At 52.6% G+C, this 25047-nt stretch overlaps 1 long non-coding RNA gene across 1 annotated transcript in view; it reads right to left on the reverse strand.

The window, feature by feature from the left end:
- Positions 1 to 12669: 12669 nt before the first annotated feature.
- LOC119966082 overlaps positions 12670 to 25047 on the reverse strand; it is a 42329-nt gene continuing 29951 nt past the window's right edge. The window contains exons 2-3 of the long non-coding RNA XR_005460673.1: positions 14885 to 14987; positions 12670 to 14506 (exon numbers count right to left, since the gene is read on the reverse strand). This is a non-coding gene — a long non-coding RNA (uncharacterized LOC119966082). The remainder of the gene's footprint in view (positions 14507 to 14884; positions 14988 to 25047) is intronic.

Genomic DNA, 25047 nt, shown 5'->3' on the forward strand with positions numbered 1-25047 from the left:
TAAATGCCTCGACTTGGGTGAGCGAGGCTGGGGCTGATAAGCTGAAGGTGGTGTATAGGGCGCACCTCACAAAGTCAAGGATGAGCTGGCAGTTTGATGGGTTAAGTATGTCTGTGAGCGATATGGGAAAGGTCCTGCGAATCACATGCATATGATTTGGTCCTGACCGAAGCTGGAAAACTTTTGGAGGGCAGTTTTCAGCACCATTTTGGGGGTTGACATGTAGATGTGGAGCCTGTAGATGGGGCTCTGTGGGCGGGCGGTCCGGGCTGCGCTAGTGGCCGATGTGGGGCACTACTTTGGTGGTCCAGGTCTGCGGGCTGACTCCATGCCATGGAGCAGGGCGTGGCTGCCGCCGTGCTTATGCGCGGTGTCTGAACTGGAAGTGTTGGGGACTGTATCGGCAGCAAGAGCTGCAAGCTCTATGCTGCCTCCCTGCAAGCCCCCAGCAAAACGGGGAGTCAGTGGCGTTTTGGCGCCAGTTGTCCTGGCGTAAAAGACCATGGTTTTCACGCCGGCCTGGGGACTTAGTCTCTAAAACAGAGAATCCAACCCCATATTCGGAGTGTCAGAGTTGCAGGCGGGAGCGGGGGCAGTTGTCTTAGCCTTCGCCTTGCTGATTGCTCACAGACGGGTCTTTTTGGGGTGGAGGTCAGCTTCTCCACCCTGTGCCTCAGTGTGGCTGGGGGACCTGGTGATGGTGAAATTTGCTCTCAGGCGGATGAGTGAGGGGTTCCACAGAAGTTGGGGTTTGGTTATTGTGCATTTTAGTGGGTTGGTTACCTGCTGAGGGAGGGGTGGCGGGGAGGGAGAGGTGGGTGGTGGGTGTAACGTGTTGGGTTGGTTTGTTATTGCTGTAAAATGTGAAAAGTCGAAAATTTGGAATTAAAGTACTTAAAAAAAGAGAAATATGGACTGCAAATCGACTGAGTAACATTACTACAAAGAGTAGTGGTTTAGAGTTAAGTTTACTGGGGAACGGTGTTAGGACTCCTCCCCTTCCTCATGTATATTAATAACCTCGACCAGTGTTTTTCAAACATTTTTGTCCGGGACCCATTTTTACCAACCGGCCATCCTCCAGGACACATGCCAGCTGACCTTTGCGACCTTGGCTGGCCGACCTTTGCAGCCCACACCGGCCGACCTTCGCGACCCACCATTTTCACGCACCTTTCATGTGACAGGTGAGCATTGATCCAGTTCTGGGCAGCACACTTTAGGAAGCCTGTTAAGGCATTACAGAGAGTGCAGTAACGATTTACTAGATGGTTCCAGGGATGAGGAATTTCAGTTACGTAGAATATTTGGAGAAATTGGTAGCAGATTCTCAGTCTGTGGGATCCTCTGCTTAGCCGGCAGCGCACCCTCGCCCACGGGTTTCCCAACAGCATGGCCACAATGGGAATCCCCATTGGCCGGCTGCCGGAATGAAAGATCCTGCTGCTGGCTGGGGCCCGTCACTCAGGAAAACAGGGCTGGTGAAATGGTGAATCCTGCTCTGGGACTGTTCTGCTTGGTGAAGAGAATGTTAAGAGATTTCATAGAGGTATTCAAATCATGCAGGGTCTGTGTAGAGTGATAGGGCAAAACTGTTGCTTGGTGGATGTTTTGTTATGCTCTTGACGTAGCATAAGCTGCTTCCTTGATGTGCACTCTGACAAAGGAAGGTTCAGACGTGGAGATAACTTCAACATGTTTATTGAACTATTTACAATTCTCCTACTTGGATTCGACTCTCCTGTTAATCCTGCTATAGCTAGTCAGACTGACGAACCAGTCTGCTACAATCCACGTGGTGGGTATGACGTGTTGAATCAACCCTGTGTACTCACTGAGTGTCTCCACTGGAAAGAGGAAGATCATGTGTGCTGTGTCCTTTATATATGGGTTGATATAATGGGACCCTGTGGTAGTGTCCATTGTGAATGCCCATTGGTCGTGTCCTATCTTACTGACCTATTGGTTGAATGTCTGTGTGTCATGTCTCTGGTGCCCCCTCTAGTGTCTCTCTAGTCTACGTGTACTTACGTTAAACCCTTGTGTATTTACAGTGATGCATACCACCACAGTGGAATTGGTGGAATGATTGAGAACTAGAGGAGATAGATTTAAGGTAACTGACAAAAGAAGCAATTTTCAAGCAGCCAGCAGTTAAGTTCTGGAATGCACTGTCTGAGAGTGTGGTGGAGTCAGGGTCAATCGAGGCATTCAAAAGGAATTGGATCATTATTTGAAAAGGAAACATTTGCAGTGCTATGGGGAAAAGGCAGGGAAGTGGCATTAGGTGAATTGTTCCTTCAGATGGCAAGAAGAGACACAATGGTTAAATGGCATCTTCTGTGCAGTAACCATTCTATGACTCTATTACTGCAGTGGAACTAGCATGTCATAGATGGAATTAAGCCATCCCACACTGATGGATTGGATCAAAGCATTGCAGTTCAACCACATATAGTCCCGTATGATGGTGGATAAATAAATAACAATGTGGAGGAGGAGGTGCAACAAATATTTCTACTCTCATTGTCAGTGCAAAAGCCAAAAGAGAAGCGCTCACAACCATCTTCAGTCAGTAGTACCAAGTGAATAATCCACCATCCAGGACAAAGCAGCTCACTGTCCACCACTTTAAACACTCAGTCCTTCCACCACTGACATATAGTGGAAATAGTACCATCTAAAAGATGCACTGCAGCAACTCACCAAAGCTCCTTCAACGTCACTTCCAAAACCATGACCTCAATCAGCTAGAAGGGCAAGGGCTGCATATGTATGGGAACTCCATCACCTGCAAGTTCCTCTCCAAGCCACTTACCATCCTGACTTGGAACTTCACTGTCATTGAGTCAAAATGCTGGAACTCCCTTCCTAACAGCACTGTGGGTGTATCTACACCATATGAACTGCAGGGGTTCAAGACGGTGGCTTACCGCTACCTGCTCAAAGACAATTAAGGATTAGCAATATTTCTGGCCTAGCCAGTGATGCCCACATTCTGTGAACAAATAAAAAAATTCCATCTCAGCCACTTCCTGTGGTCCCCACCAACACAGATGCCAATTTGCTTCATTCCATGTGATATCAAGAGATGGCTCAGCCCACTGGATACAGGAAAAGCTATGGGCTCGACCACTTCATGGCTGTACTATTGAAGTCTTATTCTCTGTCTAGGGGCATGCCTATTTCCAATCTGTTCCAATACTGGCAAACTTGCATCTACCCAACAACGATTAAAATTGCCCAAGTTTGTCCTTCCAGAGAAAGCAGGACAAATCCAATCAAGTCAGTTATAATGTTAGGATTGTGAGGTGATTCATTTTGATTGTAAGTATAGAAAAGCAGAGATATTTCAAAGCTTTGAATCCTTTAAATGTTGATGTTCAGGGAGTCTTGGATATGTTCGTTCATACAAGGAAATCAGAAAGTTAGCATGTATGTAAGCTATTAGAAGGCAATGGCATGTTGGCCTTTCTTACAAGAGGATTAGAGCACAAAAATAAGGATGTCTTGCTACAATTGTACAAGGCCACACCTTGGCCTGAATTTTTCAGATGGCGGGGACTCGCCTTTTTTGGTCTCCGCATGTAAGGAAAGATATAGGCCAGGATTCACCCTTTTGGGGATTAAGTCACCACACCTGCCAGAAAATGGGCGAGAATCACTCCGGACTTTTTCTTCGAAAGTCCGGGGTGATTGTCCATTTTTCAGGGGGCTAGCAGGGCCCCGGTGTGCGTCCCGCCGCTCTGGATGGTGGCGGGGCCCTGCTGTCCAGACCGCGCAGCCGCACATGTGCACGGTGGCCGCATGCGGGTCCGTGCATGCACGCGGCGGCCGACGTCGGCATGGGCGTGATTGCCTGTACCAACGGTCACCGACCAGCGCTGCAGCGACCGCAATTGCCGCTGATTCTCTGGTCGCCGGAGAATCGGCGGCCCAGGGTCGGAGCGGTGTGGCAGGAATTTCCCGTGCCTCCGGCGATTCTCCGACCCGGCACGGGCTCTGAAAATCCTGGCCATACTCCTCTTGGAGGCAGAAGGGCAAAAGTTCACTAGATTAATCCATAGGATGACAGGGCTGTCCGATGATGCAAGGCTGATTAAATTGGGCCTATGATCTCACTGAAACATAGAAGATCCCTCAGCAGCAGGATTTTATGGTTTCTTCAATTCCGGTGCCTGGAGGAGTCGGGTATCATCCGGCTATACCCGCGCCCCCCCCCCCCCCCCCCCCCCCCCCCCACAAGTATCTTAAATGTTGTGGTGGTTTATTTCGCTCTCCATAACATGGCCTTCCAGAGACATGTGGACCTTGAGGATGCTTAGGCTTTCAAGGAATCAGCTCATTCAGGAAAAGAGGAGATGGGAGGGGACAATGAGATGATACTTAATGGAGAGGCGATCCTGCTGCTCAATGATGTGGACTCTTCCTGCCATGCTCTGGGAAGAGGACCTCCCTCCACTCCCTCCGACCCTTCACCATTGAATCCAAGTTCCAATCAATGAAGAAAGGGACAGCTTTGCCCTGGGTGCCAAGCTACTAGCTCTCCTGGGACAGCTCGCTTTCCTCTGGTGCTCTGCAGATATCTGGGACAATCAGCAAACCTTTATCTGCAACCTCTGTACTGGTTAGCGTGGAAAGCATAAATCAGTCCTCACTTCATCTTACTATTTGCATCCCCACTGCCTCTAAATGAATAGGGAACCCATCTCCATGTTAATTAAGGACTTGTCCCCATAGACCCTTAATCAGTTTCCCACTGGAGGTGAGCTCCTGATAGCAAAGCAAACCTGGCTCGTTTCCTGCCTCCACTGCAAAAATCCAGGCCAGAGAGCCATGATGATACAGGAAGCCAGTTGACCCATTGAAACATAGAAAATAGGAACAGGATGTGGTCATTCAGCCGTGAGCCTGCTCCACCATTCATTATGATCATGGCTGATCATCCAACTCAATAGCCTGATTTTCCCCTCCCGCCTGCCCGCCCCATATTCTTTGATCCCTGTCGCCCCCAAGAGCTTTATCTAACTGCTTCTTGAAAACATACAGTGTTTTGGCCTTGAATACTTTCTGTGGTAGAAAATTCAACAGGTCCACCACTCTCTGGCGGAAGAAATTTCTCCTTATCTCGGTCCTAAATGGTCTACCCCGTATACTCAGGTTGTGAGCCCTGGTTCAGGAGATTCCCACCATCAGGAACATCCTTCTTGCATCTATCCTGTCTAGTCATGTTAGAATTTTGTATGTGTTTGAGAACCCCCCTCATTCTTTTCAACTCCAGCCAGTAAAATCCTAACCGACTCAATCTCTCCTCATATGTCAGTCCAGCCATCTCAGGAATCAGTCTATAAACTTTCTCAACACCCCTTTGATAGCAGGAATGGATGAGACCAAAACTACACACAATATTCTGGGTGTCGCCTCACCAAGGCTCTGTATGATTGCAGTAAGACATCTCTCTCCTGTACTCGAATCCTCTCACTATGAAAGCCAACATATCATGTACCTTCTTTACCGCCTGCTGGACATGCATGCTTACCTTCAGCGATTGGAGTATGACAGCACCTAGGTCTCATTGAACATTCGCCTCTCCTAATTTATGGCAATTCAGATAGTAACCTGCTTCCTGGTTTTGCTACCAAAGTGGATAACCTCACATTTATCCACATTGTACTGCACCTACCATGCATTTACCCACTCACTCAACTTGTCCAAATCACGCTGAATCATCTCTGCCCCCTCCTAACAGCTCACCCTCCCACCCAACTTTGTACCATCTGCAAATTCGGAGATATGACATTTTGTTCCCTCACCTAAATCATTAATATATATTTTGAGTAGCTGGGGTCCCAACACCGATCCCTGCGGTACCCCATTAGTCACTGCCTGCCATTTGGAAAAAGAACAGTTTATTCCTGCTCTTTGTTTCCTGTCTGCCAACCAGTTTTCTAGCCATCTCAGTACACTACCCCTAATTCCATGCACTTTAATTTTATACGCTAATCTCTTATGTGGGACTTTGTGGAAGTCCTTCTGAAAGTCCAAACAAATCACATCCACTGGGGTCCCTCGTCAACTCTGAAGTGTTGGCTAGTGTAGACTTGAGAGATGAACAGACACTACCAACACTGAGGAAGGTTCAACTCAATTTTATTAACTAACTGCTAACTAACTCACGATGACTGCGTGTCTAAATGATGCTAACTTAAACTAGAGACCAAAGCCTTGTCTGAACCAGTTGATTCTCTCAGCACGTGTTATGAGTCTGTGCTGGACTGGATGAGTTCTTGTTCCACGCAGAGGCAGCACCCAGAATGAGCGGGAACCGTGGTGTCCTCTGCCTTTATAGTGTGTGTATTCTAACGTGATTGGCTGCGGTGTTTGGGCATGTTGATTGGTCCCTGTGTGTGTCCATCAGTGTGTGTCTGCACCATGATGTACTGGTGTATATTATGACAAACTCTACTCATTATATCCTCGATGAATTCCAGTAATTTGCCAAGTATGATTTTCCTTTCATAAATCCATGCTGCTTCTGTCTGATCTTGCCACTGATTTCCAAATGCTCTGCTAAAAAATCTTTGATAATGGATTCCAGAATTTTCCCGACTACCGACGTCAGGTTACTGGTCTAAATTCCCTGGACTGGATTCTCCTCCCCCCCGTTCCACATTTCCTGTTCACCCCACCGGCAAGTTTCTCCATAATGCTGGCCGGTCAATAGGGTTTCCAATTGTGGGGCAGTCCCATGTCGTCGGAAAACCCCCAGGCTGCCGGAAAAATGGAGCATCCCGCCAGTCCTCTGTTTACTCTCTACCTTCCTTTTGAAATATTGGGGTTACATTAACTACATTCCAATCTGTAGAAATTGTTTCAGAGACTATAGTATATTGGAAGATGACCATGAATGCATCCACTATTTCTAGGGCCATCTCCATATATACCCCGGAATGTAAATTATCAGGCCCTGGGGATTTATCAGCCTTCATAGAATTTACAGTGCAGAAGGAGACCATTCGGCCCATCGAGTCTGCACCAGCTCTTAGAAAGAGCACCCTACCCAAGGTCAACACCTCCACCCTATCCTCATAACCCAGTAACCCCACCCAACACCAAGGGCAATTTATCATGGCCAATCCACCTAACCTGCACTGTGAGAGGAAACCGGAGCACCCGGAGGAAACCCATGTACACACGGGGAGGATGTGCAGACTCTGCACAGACAGTGACCCAAGCCGGAATCGAACCTGGGACCCTGGAGCTCTGAAGCAATTGTGCTATCCACAATGCTAACGTGCTGCCCTCATTCCCATCCCATCAATTTCCCAAATACCATGAGCGGAATTCTCCGCTCCTGGGAAAAATCGTGAGGGCCGTCGTGAACTTGGCCGAGTTTCACGAAGGCCTCAGAGGCCGTTCCTCGCCCCCTATTCTCCCCTCCCGGCGGGGCTAGGAGCGGCGCTCCGTAACCCTTGGCCGTGGGGGCGTCGCGCCAAGAATGACGCAGCTGGCTCTACCTAATGACGTCAGCCGCGCATGCGCAGATTGGCCGGCTCCAACCTGCGCATGCGCGGCTGACGTCATGACGCTGATGGCACGAACCCGCGCATGCGCGGTGGCCGTCTTTCTCCTCAGCCGCCCCGCAAGACGTGGCGGCTTGATCTTGCGAGGCGGCGGAGGGGAAATAGTGCGTCCGATTTGGACGCCGGCCCGACGATCAGTGGGCATCGATCGCGGGCCTGTCCCCTCCCGAGCACAGTCGTGGTGCTCTTGCCCCAAACGGCCCCCTAGAAGCCCCAAATGGGCATCTGGTGCCCGTTTCACGACGGCAGCGACCAGGTGTGTTACGCTGTCGTGAAACGGTCCCGGCCACTCGGCCCATCGGGGTCGGAGAATCGCCGTGAAAAACGGCGAGCGGCGATTTATCCGAGCCGGGGGGGAGGGGGGATAGAATCGCGGGGGGCGTGAAAAATGTCGGAGGGCTCTCCTGCGATTCTCCCACGCCGCGTGGGGAGCGGAGAATTCCGCCCCATTTCCCTACTAATACTAATCTTCTTCAGTTCCTCCCTCTCACTAAACCGTCTTCCTCAACATTTATGGTAGGTTATTTGTGCCCTCCTTTGTGAAGACAGAATTAAAGTAGGTATTTAGTCGGTCAGCCATTTCTTTGTTCTGTATTATAAATTCCCCTGTTTCTGACTGTAAGGGACATACATTTGTCTTCACCAATCTTTTTTCTCTTCACCTACTGACAGAAGCATTTACAGTCAGTTTTTTTATTCCCTCCCAATCCGCTCCCAATCCTCAGGCCTGTTGTTTCTCTTGACCAATTGGAATGCCTCTTTCTTGGATCTAATACTATCTCTAATTTCCCTTGTAAGCCATGGTTTGGCCAACTTTCTCATTTTATTTTTGGAATTAACAATTGTTGCAGTTCTTCCTTGAATGTTTATCATTACCTATCCACCGTCATCCCTTTAATTAACATTTTCTAATTCATCATAGGCAACTCGCACCTCATATCATTGTCGTTTCCTTTATTTAGATTCAGGGCCCGAGTATCAGAATCAACTACATCACTCTCTATCTTGGATGAAGAATTCAACCATATTATGGTTGCTCATTGCCAATGATTCCTTTCACATTACACAATACCTAGTCTCGGATGGCCTGTTCTCGAATTGGTTCCTCGACATATTGGTCCAGAAACCCACCCTCCAGGAGTTTCTCCTCTATGGTATTCTGACTAATTTGATTTGTCCAATCTACATGCAGATTAAAATCATCCATTTTAAAAAATAAACATTTTATTGACGTATTTCTTTGGCATTGTAACAGCAACAAAATCAACAATGTACATAAGAAGGAAAACATTAACATAGTGCAAATACCGCCTCCCTCTCCCACAGGTCCCACATCATTTACCTCCCTAATCTACGCTAGCCTAACCCACCCACCCCCCTTCTGCTGACGGTTAATTCTCTGCAAAGGTGACAAATGGTTTTCACCTCCGGGCTAACCCTAACAGATACCCTCTCATGGCGAACTTAATTTTCTCCAGGCAGAGGCAGGCAGCCATGTCCGATAGCCAGGTATCTGATTTTGGGGGCTCAGAGTCCCTCCATGCTAGTAATATCCGCCTCCGGGCTACCAGGGAAGCAAAGGCCAGAACGCCTGCCTCTTTCTCAACCTGGATCCTGAGACACCCTGAAAATCGCCACCTCTGGACTCATTGTTACCCTTGTATTTAATACCTTGGGTATGGCATCGGCAAACCCCTGCCAAAATCCCCTCAGTTTTGAGCATGCCCAGAATATGTGGACATGGTTCGCTGGCCCCCCGCACACCTGTCCTGCACCCCAAAATATCTGCTCATCTGGGCCACTGTCATGTGAGCTCAGTGAACGACCTTAAATTGGATCAGGCTGAGCCTGCTGCCCGTTGCGGTCGCGTTGATGCTACCCAACGCGTCCGCCCAGAGGCTCTCCTCTATCTTTCCCCCCAGCTCCTCCTCCCACTTTTGCTTCAGCTCCTCGTTCTGCATCCCCTCCAAGCTCATAAGCTTTTTATATATGTCCGAGACTCTCCCCTCCTATCCATCCTCTACAAACCACCCTGTCCTGAATCCCCCTTAGGGGCAGGAGTGGGAAGGTTGGTACCTGCCTCCGCAGAAAGTTCCGCACCTGTAGATATCGAAATTCGTTTCCCCCCGCCAATGCAAACTTTATCCATCCTCTCAATCCCCGCTCTCCGCCAAATTCGGAATCCCCGTCCATCCTCCCCAGGGCAAACCGGTGATTATCGCTGATTGGGGACCATACCGATGCCCCCTATGCTCCCATGTCTCCTCCACTGCCCCCAGACTCTCAGGGCCGCCACCACCACTGGACAGGTGGAGTATCGCGCCGGCGGGAACGGCAAAGGCGCTGTTACCAATGAACCCCCAGACTTGTGCCCTTACAAGACGCCGCCATGCGCACCCACGCCGGCTCCCTATCCCCACCAGCCACCTCCTCACCCACTCTCTTAGCCGTCCAGTAATAATTGCTGAAATTCAGCAGCGAGAGCCCACCATCCCCCCGACCCCGCTCGAGCATTGCCCTCTTCACCCGCGGGGACTTGCCCCCTCCCCACACAAAGCCAACAATAATTTTATTGATCCGCTTAAAAAAGGATGAAGATGGGGAGGCATTGGAAAACGAATAAGAACCTCGGGAGGACCGTCTTTTTCACCGATTGAACTCTGCCCGCCAAAGACAACGGGAGCGCGTCCCATCTCCGGAAATCCTCCTTCATCTGCTCCACTAGTCGGGCCAAGTTCAATTTATGTAACCTGTCCCAATCCCTCGCCACTTGGATACCCAAGTACCTAAAACTGTCCCCTGCCACTCTGAACGGCAGTTCCCCCAGTCGCCTCTCCTGACCCCTTGCCTGGACCACAAACATCTCGCTCTTCCCCATATTGAGCTTATATCCCAAAATCTAGCCGAACTCCCCTAAAATTCCCATAATTTCATCCATCCCCTCCATTGGGTCTGAGACATACAACAGTAATTCATCCACATACAGCAGGACCCTGTGCTCCACCCCCCCCCCCCCCCCGCCCCTTCCAGCGCTCAGAGCAATTGCCAGCAGCTCTATCGCCAGTGCAAACAGCAGTGAGGAGAGGGGGCTTCCCTGTCTCATCCCCAGGTGCAATCTGAAATAGAACATAGAATAGAACAGTACAGCACAGAACAGGCCCTTCGGCCCTCGATGTTGTGCCGAGCAATGGTCACCCTACTCAAACCCACGTATCCACCCTATACCCGTAACCCAACAACCCCCCCTTAACCTCACTTTTTAGGACACTACGGGCAATTTAGCATGGCCAATCCACCTAACCCGCACATCTTTGGACTGTGGGAGGAAACCGGAGCACCCGGAGGAAACCCACGCACACACGGGGAGGACGTGCAGACTCCACACAGACAGTGACCCAGCCGGGAATCGAACCTGGGACCCTGGAGCTGTGAAGCATTTATGCTAACCACCATGCTACCCAAATGTCCGAAGTTATCCTGTTTGTCTGTACACTTGCAACCGGAGCCCGGTACAGCAACCTAACCTAGTCAATAAAGCCCCTCCCAAAACCGAACTGCTCCAGCACCTCACATAAATAATCCCACTCAACCCGGTCAAAGGCTTTCTCCGCATCCATCGTGACCACTACCTCAATCTCCCTACCTTCTTGGGGCATCATGATCACGTTTAACAGCCTTCTTACGTTGACCACTAGCTGTCTACCCTTAACGAACCCGGTCTGATCCTCCACAATAACATCCGATGTACAGTCCTCGATTCTGGAGGACAATATTTTGGCCAGGGGGTTTGATATCTACGTTCAATAAAGAAATCGCCTGTAAGACCCACATAGCTCCGGGTCCTTGTCCCGTTTCAGGATGAGCGAGATCATGGCCTGTGAAATCGTCTGGGGCAGAACCACTCTTTCCTTAGCCTCGTTAACTTTTTATAGAACTCGGCTGGGTACCCGCCGGTCCCGAGGCCTTACTCAACTGCATGGCCTTCAAACCCTCCACTATCTCCTCCAGGCCAATCGGGGCCCCCATCCCTTCTACTAAATCCTCATCCACCTTTGGAAAAGTCAGCCCCTCCAAGAAGTGCCTCATCCTCTCCGGCCCCGCAGAGGGTTCCGACCGATACAACCTGCTATAAAAATCCCGAGAGGCCTTGCTCAGCCCCGAGTCCTCAACTAGGTTCCCATCCCCGTCAACAACCATCCCTATGTCGCTAGCCACCTCCCTCTTTCTGAGCTGCTGTGCAAGCACCCTGCTGGCCTTCTCACCGCGCTCGTAAATCGCCTCCTTCGCCTTTCTGAGCTGCCATGCAAGCATCCTGCTGGCCTTCTCACTGTGCTCGTAAATCGCCTCCTTCGCCTTTCTGAGCTGCCATGCAAGCATCCTGCTGGCCTTCTCACCGTGCTCGTAAATCGCCTCCTTCGCCTTTCTGAGCTGTTCCACTGTCCTCCTGGTGGCCAACAGACCAAATTGCACCTGTAGCCTCTGGCATTCCCTTAAAAGCCCTGCCTCTGGAGCCTCCGCATACCTCCTATCAACTCGTAGAATCTCTTTTACCAGTCGGTCCGTTTCTGCCCTATCCGTCCTGTCCCTGTGGGCCTGGATCGAGATCAGCTCTCCTCTCACCACTGCCTTCAGCGCTTCCCAGACCACCGCTGCTGAGACCTCCCCCGTATCATTTACCTGCAGGAAGTTCAGCACTTCCTCAGCCTCTTGCATACCGCTTCGTCCGCCAACAGTCCTACAACCAACCGCCATTGCGGGCGCTGCTTGCTATCCATACTCACCTGCAGGTGCACCCAGTGCGGAACATGGTCCCAGATCGTGATTGCCGAGTGCCCCGTATCCACCACCCCAGCCAGTAGGGTCCTCCCCAAGACAAAGAAATCGGTCCGGGAGTACACCTTATGATCCATTAAAAAAATAATAATTTAGAGTACCCAGTTCATTATTTCCAATTAAGGGGCAATTTAGCATGGCCAATCCACCTACCCTGCACATCTTTGAATTGTGGGGCGAAACCCATGCAAACACAGGGAGAATGTGCAAACTCCACATGGACAGTGACCCAGGGCTGGGATTGAACCTGGGACCTTGGCGGCGTGAGGCAGCAGTGCTAACCACTGTGCCATCGCGCTGCCCTAGATTAAAATCATCCATAATTACCGATGTTCCTTTAGCACATGCGTCCATGTTGGCCCTCTGTAGTACAATCTAATCAGTCCCATTCCTGCATTCTATCTCTATAGCCCTGCAAGTTAAGTGTTACTCTCTCAATATGTCTTGTCACCTTCAAAGATTGATGTAAAGATTGATGTACCTAATCCCTCCGATCCCACTGTTCCTGGAAATTCTTTAGAACTGTACCAATAAGTCTACATTGTCTTTCTCAATATCTTCGGCCAAATTGCAATACTTCATACCTCCCTGCATTAAATTCCATCTTTCACTATCTTCCCATTCCTATCAGTCCATGCAGCAGTTTGGTACACCCCTGTGCTTGATATAATTGGCAAGAGAAAGGATGAAAAAGCGCCGTTCTATCAACTGCTCACTGACCTGTTTAGTGTACAGTAGTTATGTTCTGCTGGCTCACCTTGCTTTGGTCCCCCCTTGCCTCATTCCTTGTCTGAAGATGCCACTTCTCATTTCTGTCCCTTTTCTATCTCCAATCCTCGGGTGTTGCCGCAAACTGCAACGATGTGGCCCACTTTATCTTGGTCATATTTTCAGGAGCCTCCAGGAGGAGGCCAATGCTATTGGGAAGGTCGGGAAAACTTTCCTCGTAAAGTCTCGCACCTGCATATACCTAAACCCTTTCCTTCGCCCCAATGCATACTTCTCTCTCAGCTCTTCTAAGCTTGCAAATCGCCCCCTCGGAACACATCCTTTACTTCCCTGATTCCTCTCTCGTCCCATTCCTGAAACCGGGCATCCATCCTCCCCGGCTCAAACCCATGGTTCCCCCTGATTGGCATACTGCCTGACCCAGCCCTCAGCGTAAAGTGTTGTCTAAACTACCTCCAAATCTTCAACATGACCACTACCACTGGACTCACCTTATACTTACCTGGGGTCATCGGAAGCTGTACCGTTGCCACCACCCGCAACCCCGACCCCCTCCAAGTGCCGTTGATGTGGGAATGTTTGAGGATGCGATGAGTAGGGGTGCCTTGCTGCAAACGATAGGGCAGGCTTTAATGTCTTTACTATTAAAGAAGCACAAGGAACTGGTGGGTAATATAGGCCCATTATTCTGTTGAATGTAGATGCCAAGATACTGGCAAAGGTTGGAAGAGTGTCTCCTGAATGTGATTGGGGAGGACCAGACAGGGTTCGTGAAGAAAAGACAGTTGTTCTCAAACGTGAGGAGGTTATTGGCTATGATTAGACAGATAAGAATGGAAACAGACAGGTGCAATCCTAACCAGTTGGCCAAAAGTGAAAAGGCATTGGAGGAGACTGGTATGATCTGTTATGGAAGCTGAAGATGGCACACCACCATATTCATAGAGTATAATGGGAAGAACAATAATTGCCAGCCGTTTTAGTCTTGCCCACATTCCAAGAATGAATAAACATTCTGAATATTTCTGCTGCTGTTTCATTTCAGGCTAGCAGTTCTTTAAGATGTTGGCCAACATTTTCATCTCCTCTCTGAAGGGCAAGAGGAGTATGAGTTGACTGCCAAATTCAGATTAACTGCTGTATTTAAGAAAGTACAGAAGGTCATTGATAACTGTGTGGTCTTCCAGCCAGCAGGTTCCTGCTCCTCCTGTCGGCCTCATTTCTACACTGTTTCTCACCATTATGCCTTTGCATTCTCATTAACTGAATTCTCAAGGATTTGTGTAGCTATGCTTCAAGGAGCTATCTGCTATTGTCTTGCTCAGAGTTGCTGGCAATGCTGGAAGGCTGCACCTCCAAGTCTGTAATGGCAGAAAAGGAACAAATGTTAAAATGCTGACTGAGACTACATGAGATACCTTCAAGCAAAATATATATGGTCCAAATTGTACTTTGTGATTATGTTGTGATATGCAGGCTATGTAGCAATGATTAGAATGTGGAGCACGTTTGTATTAGCTCTAAGCTTGAAGATTTAACTTTGCTTTATAACCTCCATATACTTAAAGCAAAATGATGTATTTACCATTTATATTTTAACCTTTTCAATTGGTCAAGGGTTTCTGATTTCTGAGCTATTCTGCAAATGGAGTTTGTTCTCTTTCTATATTATAGAGATTCAGTTTTACTTTTTGTTCCCAACAGATTTCCCTCCTGAGAGCTCAAAGTTAGGAAATTACCTATTTTGTGGATTCCTGTTCAGCAAGCAGAGAGGTTCTGGCAGTTTCAAAATTGTAAGAAATGAATAGTCAGTGACACACATATGCACAAAGGGGTACAATTCTGTGGATAAATAAAGAGGTTAAAAATTAAATTGAAACACAACACTGAGGCATATGATAAAACTAGGGCTAACAATACTAAATTAATCTATGAGCATTAGAACCATAGAATTCCTACAGTGCAGGAGGCCATTCGGCCCATTGAGTCTGCACCGACCCTTTGAAAGAGCACGCCATCTAGACACACTCCCCACCCCATCCCTGTAACCCCACCTAGCCTGCACATCTTTGGATACTAAGGGATAATTTAACATGCCATATCCACCTAACCTACACATCTTTGGACTGTGGGAAGAAACCGGAGCGCCTGGCGGAAGCCCATGCAGACAAGGAGAGAATGTGCAAACTCCACACAGACAGTCGCCCAAGACTGGAATTGAACCCGGGTTGCTGGCGTTGTGAGGCAGTAGTTCTAACTACTCTGTTGACGTGCTACCCTAAAAATCAAGTTACTGTGTTATAAAAAGATGTAAAATTAAGATTAAAATGCATGTTTGTAATATGAAAAAGCTGGTTGATCGGCTTCCAGGGAATAGGATCTTTATAAATGCATTCTAAATAATTTGAAACGGGTTGAAAGTTCACAGATGAAGGGGGAATCCACTTGTGGAGAATGAAACTGTCATAGAGAAAATAAATACTGTTCATTGGTTTATAGATATAATGATGGGAGTCAAAGTACAGAGAGAAAATATGGGAATACAGTCAGAAATAATTAGGAAAGAGGTCAGTTTTGAAAATAAATAGTATTCAAAGTAATTAAGTCGCTGGATTTTGAAAGCATATAACCTACTTGTTGGAGAGGTTGCAGAGGGTACAGCAAAGACTCTGACCATTGTTTTTCAACTCTTAGAAGTGCAAATTTTGCCACAGAATATAAAGCGGTCAATCTAACACCTTTATTCAAGACAGATGAGAGAATAAACCAGGTGACCATGTGGATAATAACAAAAAAAGCAGGAAATTCTCAGCAGATCTGGCAGTACCGTGGAGAGATGATCAGAGCTTAACTTTCAGGTTAATGACCCTCTCTATCAGAGCCGCAACAAGTTGGAGATGTGACAGGTTTTAGGCAAATTCAGGTGCAAGGAAAGGAGAGGCAAGGGCAGGTGGGAAGAACCAACGGGAAGGTCTGTGAGAGAATCGAAGGCAGGAAGCAGAAGAGGTTACATTTAGAAAGGTATAATGGAGAAAGACAAAAGGAGACAATAAAATAAACAAAAGATGGGTCTTGCGGAGGTAAATGAGAATCACAGAATTATCAACGGCTGCCATCCAAATTCAAAGGGAAGAGATTATGATCTGAACTTTATTAACTCAAGTGCTGAATCAGAAAGGCTGCAAAGTGCCTCATTGAAAGACGAGGTACTATTCCACAAGCTTACATTGAGCTTTATTGGAATAATGCTGGATGCCGAAAACAGAGAGCTCAGAGTTTGGATGGGGCAGAGAATTTTTCTTTTGAAAAATATTTTAATTCATATTTTCAACATTTTTATAACAATACACCCATATCCATTAGCACTCTTTCCCCTTGGTTTCTGTGGCTAATAGCACTCTGTTCCCTTGGTTTCTGTGGCTATGACTCATCTTTCATTCTCTCATGCCACAGTATAAATAATTCCCATTTTCTAAGTCTTTTAGCTTTGACAAAGGGTCATCTGGACTCGAAACGTTAGCTCTTTTCTCTCCCTACAGATGCTGCTAGATCTGCTGAGATTTTCCAGAATTTTCTCTTTGGTTTCATATCCATCCTCCCTGGCTTAAACCAGTGATTCCCTCTTATTGACATCACCCTCGAACCTGCCCTCAACTTGAAGTGCTGTCAAAATTGCCCCAAATCTTAAGCGTGGCGTCCACTAAAGGACTACCCTAATATTTCCCTGGGGTGACCGGTAGTGGTGCTATTGTCAGTGCCAGCGACCCCACCTCCATCAGCACCCACAAAGCCTCCGTCTACTTACTTCAGCCTCACACCTTCTCCGCATTTGCCACCCAGTAATAGTGCAATAGGTTCGGAAGGGCGAAGCCCCCCCCCGACTGCCACCCCCTTTGAAGCACCACTGTCCTTATCCTAGCTACCTTCCTGCCCACACAAATGACGAGACCAGCACCCTTTGAAAGAATGACTTTGGCAAAAAGACCGGCAGACACTGGAACAGAAACAGAAACCACGGCAAAATGTTCATTTTTACTGCATGTACCCAACCTGCCAGCGACAAGGGGAGACTGTCCCATCTCACCAAGTCCTTCTTCACCCTCCCCACCAGGCATTTAGCTTTTGAAATTTAGCTTACGATGTTATGTCCGGTCCCATGCCACCTGCACCTCCAGATACTTAAAATGAGTTGTCCCTATTCGAAATGGCAACCCTCCCACTCCTCCCCCTGGAGAAGACTCCACAAAATATTGGGCCAGATTCTCCGATGTCACGCCGGTTGGGAGGATAGCGTGCCGCGCCGTTTTTTCCCGCGACGCCGGTCCGCCGCGCTCCCGCTATTCTCCAAACCGGCCAAATTTTTGTCATCGTGTTTCGCACGCAAAAACATGGAGAATCGCCCGATGCAACCAAAAAGGCGATTCTCCGGCACCCCCGCTATTCTCCGGCCCGGATGGGCCGAGGTCCCGACGTCATGACGCAAGGTCACGATGTCGCCGTCCACACCTGCTTTTTAAAGTCGCCAGCCAGTCGTGTTGGCTGACGAGCAGTGAGGGGGTGAGCGGACCGTCCCGGAGTCTCGGCAAACTGGGGAAGGCATCCCCGAGAACGCAGCGGCCAGTGGGGGGGGGGGGGGGGGGGGGGGGGCGGACAGCGAATAGTGGGGGGGAGAGAAGGAGAAGCGGGGGGGCGGAGAGGGAGAAGTGGGGGGGAGAGGGAGAAGTGGGGGGGCGGAGAGCGAGTAGTGGGGGGGGAGAGGGAGAAGTGGGAGGGAGAGGGAGAAGTGGGGGGGCGGAGAGCGAGTAGTGGGGGGGGAGGAAGGAGAAGCGGGGGGGCGGAGAGGGAGAAGTGGGGGGGAGAGGGAGAAGTGGGTGGGCAGAGAGCGAGTAGTGGGGGGGAGAGAAGGAGAAGCGGGGGGGCGGAGAGGGAGAAGTGGGGGGGAGGAGGGAGAAGTGGGGGGGCGGAGAGCGAGTAGTGGGGGGAGAGGGAGAAGTGGGGGAGGGGGAGGGAGAAGTGGGGGGCGGAGAGCGGAGTAGTTGGGGGGGGAGAGGGAGAAGTGGGGGGGGCGGAGACGCGAGTAGTTAGGGGGGAGGGAGAGGTAGAAGTGGGGGGCGGAGGAGTGGACTAGAGGGGGTGAGAGGTGAGAGTGGGAGGGGCGAGGGAGGAGAAGTGGGGGGGGCAGAGAGGGAGAAGTGGGGGGAAGAGGGGAGAGGGAGAAGTGGGGGGGCGGAGAGCGAGTAGTGGGGGGTAGAGGGAGAAGTGGGGGGGCGGAGAGCGAGTAGTGGGGGGGGAGAGGGAGAAGTGGGGGGGAGAGCGAGTAGTGGGGGGGAGAGGGAGAGGTGGGGGGAGGGAGAAGTGGGGGGGGAGAGGGAGAGAAGTGGGGGGGGGAGAGGGAGAAGTGGGAGGGGAGAGGGAGAAGTGGGGGGGCGGAGAGCGAGTAGTGGGGGGAGAGGGAGAAGTGGGGGGAGAGAGGGAGAAGTGGGGGGTCGGAGAGGGAGAAGTGGGGACGAGAGGGAAGAGTGAGAAGTGGGGGTGGGGCAGAGAGCGAGTAGTGGGGGGGGGGGGAGAGAGGGAGAAAGTGGGGGGTCGGAGAGGGAGAAATGGGGACGAGAGGGAAGAGCGAGAAGTGGGGGTGGGGCAGAGAGCGAGTAGTGGGGGGGGGGAGGAGAGAGGGAGAAGTGGGAGGGGGGCGGAGACCGAGTAGTGGGGGGGGAGAGAGGGCGAAGTGGGAGGGGGGCGGAGACCGAGTAGTGGGGGGGGAGAGAGGGAGAAGTGGGGGGGGGAGAGAGAGGGAGAATTGGCGGGGGCGGAGCGGGAGGAAGTGTGGGGGGGGAGCGGAGAAAGTGGTGGGGGCGAAAAGGACGCGAGTAGTGGGGGGGAGTAGAAGGAGAAGAAGCGGGGCGGGCGGACGAGGGAGAAGTGGGGTGCGATGAGGAGGGGAACGAAAGCGTGGGGGGTCGGAGAGCGAGTAGTGGGGGGGAGGAGAGGGAGAAGTGGCGAGGGAGAGGGAGAGCGACGTGGGGGGGCGGAGAGCGCGAGTAGTGGGGGGGAGAGGTGAGAAGTGGGGGGGAGGAGAGGTGAGAAGTGGGGAGTTGCGGTGAGAGCGAGTAGTGGGGGGGAGAGGGAGAAGTGGGGGGGGGCGGAGAGCGAGTAGTGGGGAGGGAGAGGTAGAAGTGGGGGGGCGGAGAGCGACTAGAGGGGGGAGAGGGAGAAGTGGGAGGGGAGAGGAAGAAGTGGGGGGGCAGAGAGGGAGAAGTGGGGGGGGAAGAGGGGAGAGGGAGAAGTGGGGGGGCGGAGAGCGAGTAGTGGGGGGTAGAGGGGAGAAGTGGGGGGGCGGAGAGCGAGTAGTGAGGGGGAGAGGGAGAAGTGGGGGGGGGAGAGCGAGTCGTGGGGGCGGACGAGGGAGAGGGGGGGGGCGAGAGGGAGAAGTGGGAGGGGAGAGGGCGATCAGTGGGGGGGAGAGGGGAGAAGTGGGAGGGGAGAGGGAGAAGTGGGGGGCGGAGAAGCGGAGTTAGTGGTGGGTGGAGAGGAGAAGTGGTGGGAGATGAGGGAGAGTGGGGGGCGAGAAGGGAATGTGGGGGAAAGGTGAGAAGTGGGGGGCGAGAGCGCAAGTAGGGGGGAGAGGATGGGGAGAAGTGGGTTGGGGAGGAGGGAGAAGCTTGGGAGATGAGTGCGGAGTGGGAGCGCGAGGAGGTAGTAGTGGGGGGGGCAAGAGAGGGAAGAAGGTGGGGGGTCCGGAGAGGGAGAAAGACAGAGGGGGACGAGAGGGAAGAGTGAGAAGTGGGGGTGGGGCAGAGAGCGAGTAGTGGGGGGGGGGGAGAGAGGGAGAAGTGGGAGGGGGGCGGGAGACCGAGTAGTGGGGGGGGGAGAGAGGGGAGAGAGTGGGAGGGGGGCGGAGACCGAGTAGTGGGGGGGGAGAGAGGGAGAAGTGGGGGGGGAGAGGGAGAAGTGGGGGGAAAGGGAGAAGTGGGGGGGGAGAGCAAGTAGGGGGAGAGAGGGAGAAGTGGGGGGGGGGAGAGGGAGAAGTGGGAGGGGGGCGGAGACCGAGTAGTGGGGGGGGAGAGAGGGAGAAGTGGGGGGGGGCGGGAGGACCGAGTAGTGGGGGGGGGAGAGAGGGAGAAGTGGGGGGGGAGAGGGAGAAGTGGGGGGGAGAGGGAGAAGGTGGGGGGGGAGAGGGAGAAGTGGAGGAGAGAGGGAGAAGTGGGAGGGGGGCGGAGAGCGAGTAGTGGGGGGGGGGAGAGAGGGAGAAGTGGGGGGGGAGAGGGAGAAGTGGGGAGAGAGGGAGAAGTGGGAGGGGGGGAGCGGAGAGCGAGTAGTGGGGGGGGAGAGAGGGAGAAGTGGGGGGGGAGAGGGAGAAGTGGGAGGGAGAGAGGGAGAAGTGGGGGGGAGAGGGAGAAGTGGGGGACGAGAGGGAGACCAGTGGGGGGGATGAGAGCGAGTAGGGGGAGGAGGAGAGAGTGAGAAGTGGAGGGGCGGAGGAGCGAGAAGTGGGTGGCGAGCGAGAGGGAGAAGTGGGGGGTGGTTGAGCGAGAGTAGTGGGGGGGAGAGAGGAGAAGTGGAAGTGGGGGGAGCGGGAGAAGGTTTGGGAGTGGCGGGGGGGCGGAGAGAGTCTTGAGTAGTGGGGAGGGCCGAGAGAGGGAGAAGTGGGGGGGGAGAGAGAAGTGGGAGGGGGGGAGTGTGAGAGCGAGTAGTAGGGGGGGAGGAGAGGGAGAAGTGGGGGGGAGAGAGAGAACTGTGGTGGGGGGGCGAGAGCGAAGTATTGGGGGGGAAGGAGAGGGAGAAGTGGGGGGGGGAGAGCGAGTAGTGGGGGGGGAGAGGGAGAAGTGGGGGGGGGGAGAGCGAGTAGTGGGGGGGAGAGAGGGAGAAGTGGGGGGGGAGAGAGAGAAGTGGGAGGGGGGGGAGAGCGAGTAGTGGGGGGGGAGAGGGAGTGGAGTGGAGTGGGTCGTCCAGCCCCGGATGCAACATGTCAGCCGCCCTGCCATGGCAGGACGGTCACGAGGACACTGCTGCTGGTTGCCCTGTGGCTGACGCACCGGTGAGGAGCACATAGTTTAACTGCCCGTTGGACGCAGAAAGTGACCAGGGGTTAGGCTGGCCGCGTGTCAGCAGCGCGACCAGGCCACCGGGACACACAGGTATCCCGTGGCAGGCAGCTGCCGAGGTGTCGAATAACCTCCGTCTAACATGTCCCGTTTCTCTGCCCCCCACCACCCTTCTGTAGGTGAGCAGAATGTATGCTAACCGAACGGCTATGTTCAGCGCAGTGGTTGGGGCTGCTGCACTGCAGTTGGAGATCGAGCAGCGTCCACAGCCACATCCCACAGTGGATGCAGGGGCAGCTGCAGGAGCAGAGGGAATGGCCGTGGAGTGGCCTGTCGTGAGCAGCATGGGGGGGAGGAGGAGGAGGAGGAGGCATTGATGGTGGAGCCAAAGCGCCAGAGGCGACGAGCGAGGCCTAGGGTGTACCGTGGCCGGATCTCTTTCGAGACAATGCCGGACATCACCTGCAGGAGGAGACTCCGGTTGAGCAGAGAGACGGTCGCACATATCTGCCAACTCATGTCGCACCTCGCCCCACGTGGAACGGGAGGAGGAAACGCGATACCGGTTGCCATCAAGGTGACGGTGGCACTTACGTTTTTTTTTAAAAATAATTTTTATTAAGATTTTTACAAAATATAAACATCACAACAATATTAACAGAACAACTGCGGTAAAAACCCAAGAACAACACCCTCCCAACTTCAAAAGCAACTGCAAACAAAAGAAAAAACAAAAAAACACCCAAAAAGCAAAAGGGAAAGAGATAACACCCGCCACATCCCACAAACCCATGTACAGTTCTCCCTCCCTACCGAACCAAACCCCCCCCCTCCCTCCCTCCCCCCCCCTCCCCCCCCCCCCCCGTCACCTCCCGGGTTGCTGCTGCTGCCGGCCTATTTCCCTACCGTTCCGCCAGGAAGTCCGGGAAAGGCTGCCACCGCCTAAAGAACCCTTGTACTGATCCCCTCAAGGCAAATTTCACCCTCTCTAATTTAATGAACCGCGCCATATCATTGATCCAGGCTTCTACGCTTGGGGGCCTCGCATCCTTCCATTGGAGCAAGATCCTCCGCTGGGCAACTAGGGACGCAAAGGCCAGAACACCGGCCTCTTTCGCCTCCTGCACTCCCGGCTCCACTGCAACCCCAAAAATTGAGAGTCCCCAGCCTGGCTTGACCCTGGATCCCACCCACCCTCGACACCGTCCTTGCTACCCCCTTCCAAAACTCCCCCAGCGCTGGGCACGCCCAAAACATATGGGCATGGTTCGCTGGGCTCCCCGAGCACCTAGCACACCTGTCTTTGCCCCCGAAAAACCTACTCATCCTCGTCCCAGTCATGTGGGCCCTATGCAGCACCTTGAACTGTATGAGACTAAGCCTCGCACAGGAAGAGGAGGAATTCACTCTCTCCAGGGCATCCGCCCACATCCCCTCCTCAATCTCCTCACCCAGCTCCTCTTCCCATTTGCCCTTCAGTTCCTCCAACGAGGCCTCGTCTACCTCCTGCATTACCCGGTATATGTCCAAAATCCTCCCTCCTCCAACCCACAGCCCCAAGAGCATCCTGTCCCGTACCCCACGTGGGGGCAACAAGGGGAACCCCTCCACCTGCCACCTGGCAAACGCCCTCACAGGCATGTACCTAAACATGTTCCCCGGGGGGAGCCCAAACTTCCCCTCTAACTCCCCCAAGCTCACGAACCTCCCCTCCACAAACAGGTCCCTTAACCTCCTAACCCCTACCCTGTGCCAGCCCAGAAATCCGCCATCAATGCTCCCTGGGACAAACCGATGGTTCCCCCGTATCGGGGCCTCCATCGAGCCCCCCACTTCTCCCCTGTGCCGTCTCCATTGCCCCCAAATTCTGAGGGTAGCCGCCACCACCGGGCTCGTGGTATACCTCGTTGGAGGGAGCGGCAACGGTGCCGTTACCAGCGCCTCCAGGCTCGTGCCCACACATGACGCCACATCCATCCTCTTCCATGCTGCCCCTTCCCCATCCATTACCCACTTACGCACCATCGCTGCGTTGGCAGCCCAATAGTACCCACAGAGGTTGGGCAACGCCAGCCCCCCCTATCCCTGCCCCGTTCCAGGAACACTCTTCTCACCCTCGGAGTCCCATGCGCCCACACAAATCCCGTGATACTCCTGTTGACCCTCCTAAAAAAGGCCTTCGGGATAAGGATGGGGAGGCACTGGAACAGGAACAAAAACCTCGGGAGCACCGTCATCTTAACGGACTGCACCCTCCCCGCCAGTGACAGCGGTAACATATCCCACCTTTTGAACTCCTCCTCAATCTGCTCCACCAACCTTGTGAGGTTGAGCTTGTGCAGGGCCCCCCAGCTCCCAGCCACCTGGACTCCTAGGTACCTGAAGCTCTTCCCTGCCTGCTTCAGTGGGAGCCTACCAATCCCCTCCTCCTGATCCCCCGGGTGCACCATGAACAACTTGCTCTTGCCCAGGTTCAGCTTATACCCAGAGAAGCCCCCGACTTCACTAAGAATCATCATCACCTCCGGCATCCCCCCACCGGGTCCGCCACATACAGCAACAGGTCGTCCGCATAAAGCGACACTCGATGCTCCTCCCCACCCCGGACCAGGCCCCTCCAGTTCCCCGACTCCCTCAGCGCCATGGCCAGGGGCTCAATTGCCAACGCAAAGAGCAAGGGGACAGGGAACACCCCTGTCTCGTCCCCCGGTACAGCCGAAAGTACTCCGACCTCCTCCTATTCGTGGCTACACTCGCCATCGGGGCCTCATAGAGCAACCTCACGCAACGGACAAACCCCTGCCCAAACCCAAACCTCTCCAACACCTCCCATAGATACTCCCACTCAACCCTATCAAAGGCCTTCTCCGCATCTAATGCCACCACTATCTCCGCCTCCCCTTCCACAGCCGGCATAATAATAACGTTGAGGAGCCTTCGTACGTTTGTATTCAACTGCCTTCCCTTCACAACTCCCGTCTGGTCCTCATGAATGACCCCCGGCACACGATCCTCTATTCTTGTGGCTAGGATCTTTGCCAGCAGCTTGGCGTCTACATTTAGCAGCGAAATCGGCCTATATGACCCGCACTGCAGAGGGTCCTTGTCCCGCTTCAGGATCAAGGAATTCAGCGCCCGTGACATAGTTGGGGGCAAAGCCCCCCCTTCCCTTGCCTCGCTAAAGGTCCGGACCAACAGGGGGCCCAACAGGTCCACATACCTTTTATAGAATTCTGCCGGAAACCCAGCCGGCCCCGGCGCCTTCCCCGACTACATGCTCCCTATCCCTTTAACCAACTCCTCCAGCTCGATCGGCGCCCCCAGTCCTTCCACCTGTCCCACCTCCACCCTCGGAAATCGCAACCTGTCCAAGAAACGCCCCATTCCACCCCCCTCCACTGGGGGTTCAGACCGGTACAGTTCCCCATAGAAGTCCCTGAAGACCTCATTAACATCTACCCCCCTCCGCACCACCTTCCCAGCTCTATCTGTAACTCCCCCAATCTCCCTGGCCGCGTCCCGCTTTCGGAGCTGGTGTGCCAGCATCCTGCTCGCCTTCTCCCCATATTCATACACCGCCCCCTGTGCTTTCCTCCACTGAGCCTTCGCCTTTCTGGTAGTCAATAGGTCGAACCTGGCCTGAAGGCCCAGCAATCCCTCCTCGGGAGCCTCCGCATATCTCCTATCCACCCTCACCATCTCCCCTATCAGTCTGTCCCTCTCCCTCTGCTCCCCCCTCTCCCTATGGGTTCGGATGGAAATGAACTCCCCTCTAGTCACCGCCTTCAATGCCTCCCAGACCATCCCCACTTGGACCTCCCAGTTGTCGTTGGCCTCAAAGTACCTCTCAATACACCCCG

This window comes from Scyliorhinus canicula, chromosome 5 (assembly GCF_902713615.1).
Source record: "Scyliorhinus canicula chromosome 5, sScyCan1.1, whole genome shotgun sequence".
Lineage (NCBI taxonomy): Eukaryota > Metazoa > Chordata > Chondrichthyes > Carcharhiniformes > Scyliorhinidae > Scyliorhinus > Scyliorhinus canicula.